The sequence below is a fragment of the Dermacentor variabilis genome, chromosome 11 (genome assembly GCF_050947875.1).
Source record: "Dermacentor variabilis isolate Ectoservices chromosome 11, ASM5094787v1, whole genome shotgun sequence".
Classification (NCBI taxonomy): domain Eukaryota; kingdom Metazoa; phylum Arthropoda; class Arachnida; order Ixodida; family Ixodidae; genus Dermacentor; species Dermacentor variabilis.
Window position 1 is genome coordinate 57,651,972 of NC_134578.1, and position 6,000 is coordinate 57,657,971.

At 50.4% G+C, this 6,000-nt stretch overlaps 1 protein-coding gene across 1 annotated transcript in view; it reads right to left on the reverse strand.

The window, feature by feature from the left end:
• LOC142564646 (excitatory amino acid transporter-like) overlaps positions 1–5,614 on the reverse strand; it is a 252,090-nt gene extending 246,476 nt beyond the window's left edge. The window contains exon 1 of the mRNA XM_075675723.1: positions 5,418–5,614. The gene's annotated coding sequence lies outside the window, so the exon portion shown is untranslated. The remainder of the gene's footprint in view (positions 1–5,417) is intronic.
• Positions 5,615–6,000: the final 386 nt, after the last annotated feature.

Genomic DNA, 6,000 nt, shown 5'->3' on the forward strand with positions numbered 1-6,000 from the left:
ACGGGTCAAGAGTTGCGAAACAGTGACCGGTGCGCGGGTCTTCGTATATAATGTGCCACGTTTCGTTGCTCCGATAGCAAGAACGGGTACACCTCTTTTGGCACGAATGCCTCGCCATTTCGCAGCAGCGGACGCTAGCTGCTGGCAAACTGTGATACCGAGGAAGCTTTAGTTGGGGCCTGTATATACGAGTATTGTAAACATACATCTGAACCCGCAAAGTCTCCTACGTTAATTCCGCAGCAACAGCACGCGGAGGCACGCGCAAACTATTTCGGTGGAGCTGTAGGGGATTGCGGTCAGTGAAACATGTTGCAGTAGAAAAAAAAAAGAAAGACAGGGGCGTAGTGAGCACACGTGCATCTTAACTGGAAAGACCAGGCTTTCTTGTACGACTTGGACGAAGGAACACTATGCTACAGAACGGGATTTTCTTTCTTTTTTTTTCTACCATGTGTACAAAACCACGTGACGCGTCTGTAAGTCTCCTCTGGTCCTGTTCAAATGCACCGTTTCGTCACCCGTGCATGTACCAACCGGTCAAACTTACCGCGCTGTCGTTCGTGCAAGTATATTTCAACTTTTGAAGAAATAATAAATTGGAATGCCATATCAGTAAGACATGCGGGCAATAGCTATTCCTTCCGTGGGAAATGGTTTGGTAAGCAGTCACAAATAAATAAATAAATAAATGAGCAAACAAATAATCAAATCCACAGAGAAAGAAGTAAGTTACGAAAGAGAGAAAGAGGAAATGCGCTGCTGAACTCGGAAGTGGGGAGTTGTGCTCGTTTACATAGGTTTAGCAGCACGTTAAGGAATCTCGGGTAGTCAAAATTCACCAGCAGTCCTCAACAACGGCGTATACCTCACAATAAAATCGTAATTTAACGGGTAAAACCGCAGGACTCAATTTGAATTATTCTTTTTTTTTTACTATGTGTCCTTCGTGAACTCAGCTTAATGTGCTTCCTGCCCAGAAGTACGGATTGTAAAAGCAGACGCGAACGCGACCTTCTGCCTAGCGACTTACCCGCGTTTTCAGTAGTGCATCTTAAACTTGAAGTCCCCATGCTTGGCTTGATCCAAATGACGCCTGTCGTGAACGAGCCGAAGAAAGCGCAACGAGCCTTTTCGGCACGATCACGCCCTGCACGAATTAAATCAAGTATGGGGTTTCAAACAAAGATGCACTTCTGAATGCGCGGGTTAGTGACAGATAACTTGCACCATTCCAGGCTCGCGCTCGGTTACACCTGTTGTGTATATATGCGTGGGGAGGCCACAACCTAGTAAGTGGACTTCCACGCCTTTTTTTGTAACCGGCACTTCGAATCAGGTGGGTACTAATAACCTGTGTTGTCCGCTGTCACGAGTTCCCGCCAAACACGTTCGCATATGTGAAGAAGGCGATGACGCCGCGTCGGCGATTAGGAGCGTGGACACGTGATGCGAGAAGCACGTGAAGGGCGCAAAACGCTAGCGGAGAAGAAAATTGAGAAATAAGAAATCACTGCCAAAGCACTTCGTACAGATGGTTAATAAGCGAAGCAGAAATGTGCGGCCCCGGTTTTCATAACTGGGTCAACCTCGGCGGTTCATTAAACGACGGCTTGGTAGACTGCCGGATGCCCGATACGAAGTTGCTGCTTGCGCTCGGTTGCATAAGCCTGTTCTTGTGCCCCGGCTGCAGCATCGGCACGGCGTAGACGAGCTCGTCTCTGGTTCTGCTGGCGGCGTTGTTGATCAAAAGCTGCCTGCTCCTCAGGAGTACGAATGACGCGTGGCCTACTCATTTCGGGGCCGGAGAGAAACTGCTGCGTTTGCGCTCGACTGCGACGGAGAGAAACGGCGTCCCTACTGGCGCCGCCAATCGCGCGCCTCTCTTTCTCCTTTTTTTCACGCATGCGCATGTGGTTGCGCCAGAGGAGTCTTCGGCGTACAGGAGACAGACGGACGGACGAATCGGACAGCCATATACAGCTTCGCTGTAAAAAGAGACGATGGCGGAGGAGCTGGCATCGTTGACGCGGACGAAGAGCAGGGCCGAAGCATCTCCAGCTGTGTGCTCTGGAGACTGGAACCGGCACGTTCGCGGACCGTGGAACGGAGAGGGGACGGCCGAGAGTTCGTCGGCGACAGCTCCAGCTCCTGAGCCCCGATTAGGTCGCCGTGGCTGGGCTCTGCGGCTCCGGTCCAGCACCACGCTGCCGTAGTAACCGGCCGCTACCTAGTGCCACGGACGCAATTGCCTGGCCACGTCAGCGGCCCGTCGCCCGACTGGCCCAGACCGCGTCCTGTCTCGCGCTGGTCTTCGTGGAGGACAACAACCCCGTCACTGTTAACTGAGGTCGACCCCTACGCTGCGTCGGAACCACGCGGGCCGACGTATTACGCAACGCCGTCTCGACGTCCACCGCTTCAGGCGATGCATATAACTTTCTATTCCTAAGGACCACTTGTTGGCTAGTTGAACAGGGAACACTATGTAACCATTACCTAGTTTCGTTTTTAGGTATATAGCTAGTTTTGAGAGTGCCTCGTGTGTGTCTGTGTAGAGTTTATGGTTTGTCAGGGTACTTTGGTGTTCGTTATTCTTCATTAGAATATTTTCGTTAGATAATTTTTTTAATATGTTTGCATTTCAGCTCTGTCTATTCCTGGAGCGCTGAAATTCGTGACAATTTTCCAGCCTGCCAGGATTTTTCCTGCCCGGTCACCAATTTTCGTAATCCGCAAATGGGTTGGAGCAGGACTCTATAGCTTCATTGAAGGAGTTAAATTTTTTTTTCTTCGTAAGACGAAGCCCTGAAATTTGTAGAACAACAGAGAGGAGCCACCCAAAATGAACGCGAGGCCGAACGTGCCGAAGCGTGCGAAGCTAGAGAAACAGGAATGTCAAAACTCGAACTGCAGATTGGCACGAACAACAGAGCATCACCGCGATGACGAGACAGTGTGACGTCAATGTCCTCCGGCTAGCAGTCTCCAAAGGCGAGAGAAACCTGTCGGCGAAAGCTAATGACAGCTTTCGACGATAAGCGCGGCGACTTCCGCACGCGCACTTCCTTGACGCCAACGCCTACTGGCACTTTAAGGTGGTCGCAATGTGTTAATTATGATTGTGATGATTTCCATACAGCGGTAAATACTGTACATTCGGCCCACATCGGTCAAGAAGCGGGCTGTACACATTGCGCCAACGCCAGCTATAGCTCTTTTAAGACGAACGCCGCGTGTTGGCGCTGATCGTGAAGTCCATACTGCGGCACCTACACACTACGAGGACTCGACGAAGAAGCATGTGTGTTCGTTCGTTATGACGATTATTTCCATTCTATGGCACACACCAGCAACGGGGGATTGGCCAAGAAGCGGGAGGTACATATCGTGCAAACGCCAACTATAGCTTCTTGAGACTATTGTCGACTGTTGATTCTGATTTTCAAACTATAGAACGTGCCCCCAATCGGGACTTTTCAATAAGAGGTCGGCACACGTAAAATCAGTAAGAATAAATCAACAAATTCACGCCTGTATGAAATTCGTCATATTGCGCAGCACGATTATGCTAGAGCACATAGGCACGCCTCTTTGATCACGGCAACGTCACTTCAATAAAATTTACAAATCTATCGCATTTCTTTCAATACCTTCCGAAAGGTCCGCCTCACGTAGATTCCGACATGTATTCCGAAAGATTCCGGCATTTGCATAATTTTTTCATCTGGCAACCACAATAATGCAAAGGATATTAATTTTAAGGCGAAAGTATTACTGGCCACGAACTTGCGATTTCGCCGCGGCGGTGCTCCGAGGAGGCACATGACGTCATAACGCGCCCCTCGCCACGGATATTTCTCTCTCTCTCGCTCCCTAGTCTCTACTGCACATGCGGAACTAGTAGCACCGAGCAACAGGTGTTCCGCCGCTACACAGCGCCGCGCCTTTCCGTCGCCGCCGTTTGGTATGACGTCACAGCGCGTTCCTCGTCGTTGCGCTCGCCTCCGCTCGCTTCGTCAGCTGCGTCGCATGCCTGATAACATGTCGCAGAATTGAAAAGGAGAGCTCGCGTGCGCCGCAACCACAGTTGAGGCGGCAGTATGGACGGTGACAATTCTGATAAGCAGGAGGAGGCCTTGAATCGACATCGGAACTAAATGAAGAGGAAAGGAATCGCCTAGGAAACAGACGAACAGCGCGCCGAACCACTGGCTAAACGCCGCAACATAGCTAGACAACCAGACTAACCTGGCGTTGCAATCAAGATTAATCAAGGCTAACCATGATATGCCTTAGCTTTCGCTACGTATATACTGGCATAGCCGAGCTAAGCCACTGCTATTTTTTTTTCATACGAAATGTTCCTCAAATTATCTCTCTGTAACCCTTAGGTTCTAAGATTCGTTTCCTTTTCTTCCTCCACACGTCAGACTAGTGGAGCGGCCGACAGCAGTTACGGGCATCGACACCTCTTCGTAGACACCCCAAAACAGTATGCGAAGTGATAAATGTAAACCACGCATCGAACGTTTGAACGTGACAACCTAAACAATTCTGCTCTATTTGCTCTCTCTTTTTGTTTTTCGCCCTCGCTGTGTGTTGTTTCGCAAAGCACGACGAGGAAAATCAGCATGCTTATTGTGAATGCGGTCGAACGATGAGTGAGCAGAGTTGCTGCATTCGAAATTGTAGTCACCAATAAAGAAGTTTGCCAAATTGCAGACAGCTAGATTGAACCTATATTGTTAGTAAACACATTAACAGCCCGGGTAGTTTAGTTCTTAATAACACTGCCTGCACTACAGAGACTCGCATGTCAGATGATAGTCTATCAGTGCAATCATTCTCGAAAGAGCCTCGCTCTCTGATTTTGCCTCACGCAACCTGTACCTTGGTGCAACGTAGAACTTTCAAATACGGCCAACTCTTCGCACGCTTAGATCGGTGCCCAAAATAATAACTAATAAGCGTAATCGGGAATGAAAAAAAAACGTGACTTTTAAACAGAATATCGTCATGATTTCACGCTAAAACATTTTATGTGCTACTGCGCAAACAGGCTATATGAGTACTGAATGCGCAAACAATAAACCTAGTTTGTGATTGACCGCCTAGCATGCAGACAGGTGGTCGACAACAGTAAACACGCCGCACATATTACTACGCCAACAGAAGCCGCACTGTTGGAATGGTACCACTTATAGAATAAGCACACTAAACCAAGTGATCCTGAGGTGACCATAAAGAAAAAGCTGCTTATTATTTCATTTGCACTTTTTACCCTAGAAGTGCGAGCAAGAGACCGTAATAGAGCAAACACACAAGCAAAATCAAACGCGAAGAAAGCAGGGCACCCGTCATAAGTGGGACACCAGGAGCCAGTGAAAGTAATAGCTCGTACAAAAAAAACTCACGCACAGACTCCTGTCCGGGCGCGTCTGTGACGTCGCTCCTGGACAAGGCGTACGGGCGGGAAGTGACGTCACCACGTCACGGGTCGGGTCGGATGTGACGCGGCACGAACGGGGTTGCTTCTCCGTCGGGTCGGCGCGTGTGCGTCACACGTCGCGGCAGCAGCAGTATCGCAGCGGACTCGTCGTCGTCGCGTCCGGCATGTCGTCCTCCGCGCGAAAAAAAACGCTCCTGTCTGCACCGAGCAGCAGCGACTGAGCGGTCGGCCCCGCTGTCGCCCGAGCGCTTCTCGCCGGGCGCAACAGCGCCCCGGCAGAGGAAGGCGAGAGAGGAGACGCGCGGCCCACTAGTGGCTCGCGCGGAGGTCACGTGACGCGACCCGCGCTTTTCTCCTCGCTCTCTACCCATCTCTCGGGAGTCTGTCCTCGGAGGGATGTGCTGCGGGGAAAAAATGTGGACTATGGGGAAAGAATGGGGAGGGAGGGTGCCTGGCGCTCTCTTTTCCTCCTCCCCATCCTTCGCTTTCTGCCGCCAAAAAAAAAGCGCGGCAAAGCATGGGCGCGCGAATCCGCGCGTTTTGCGGCT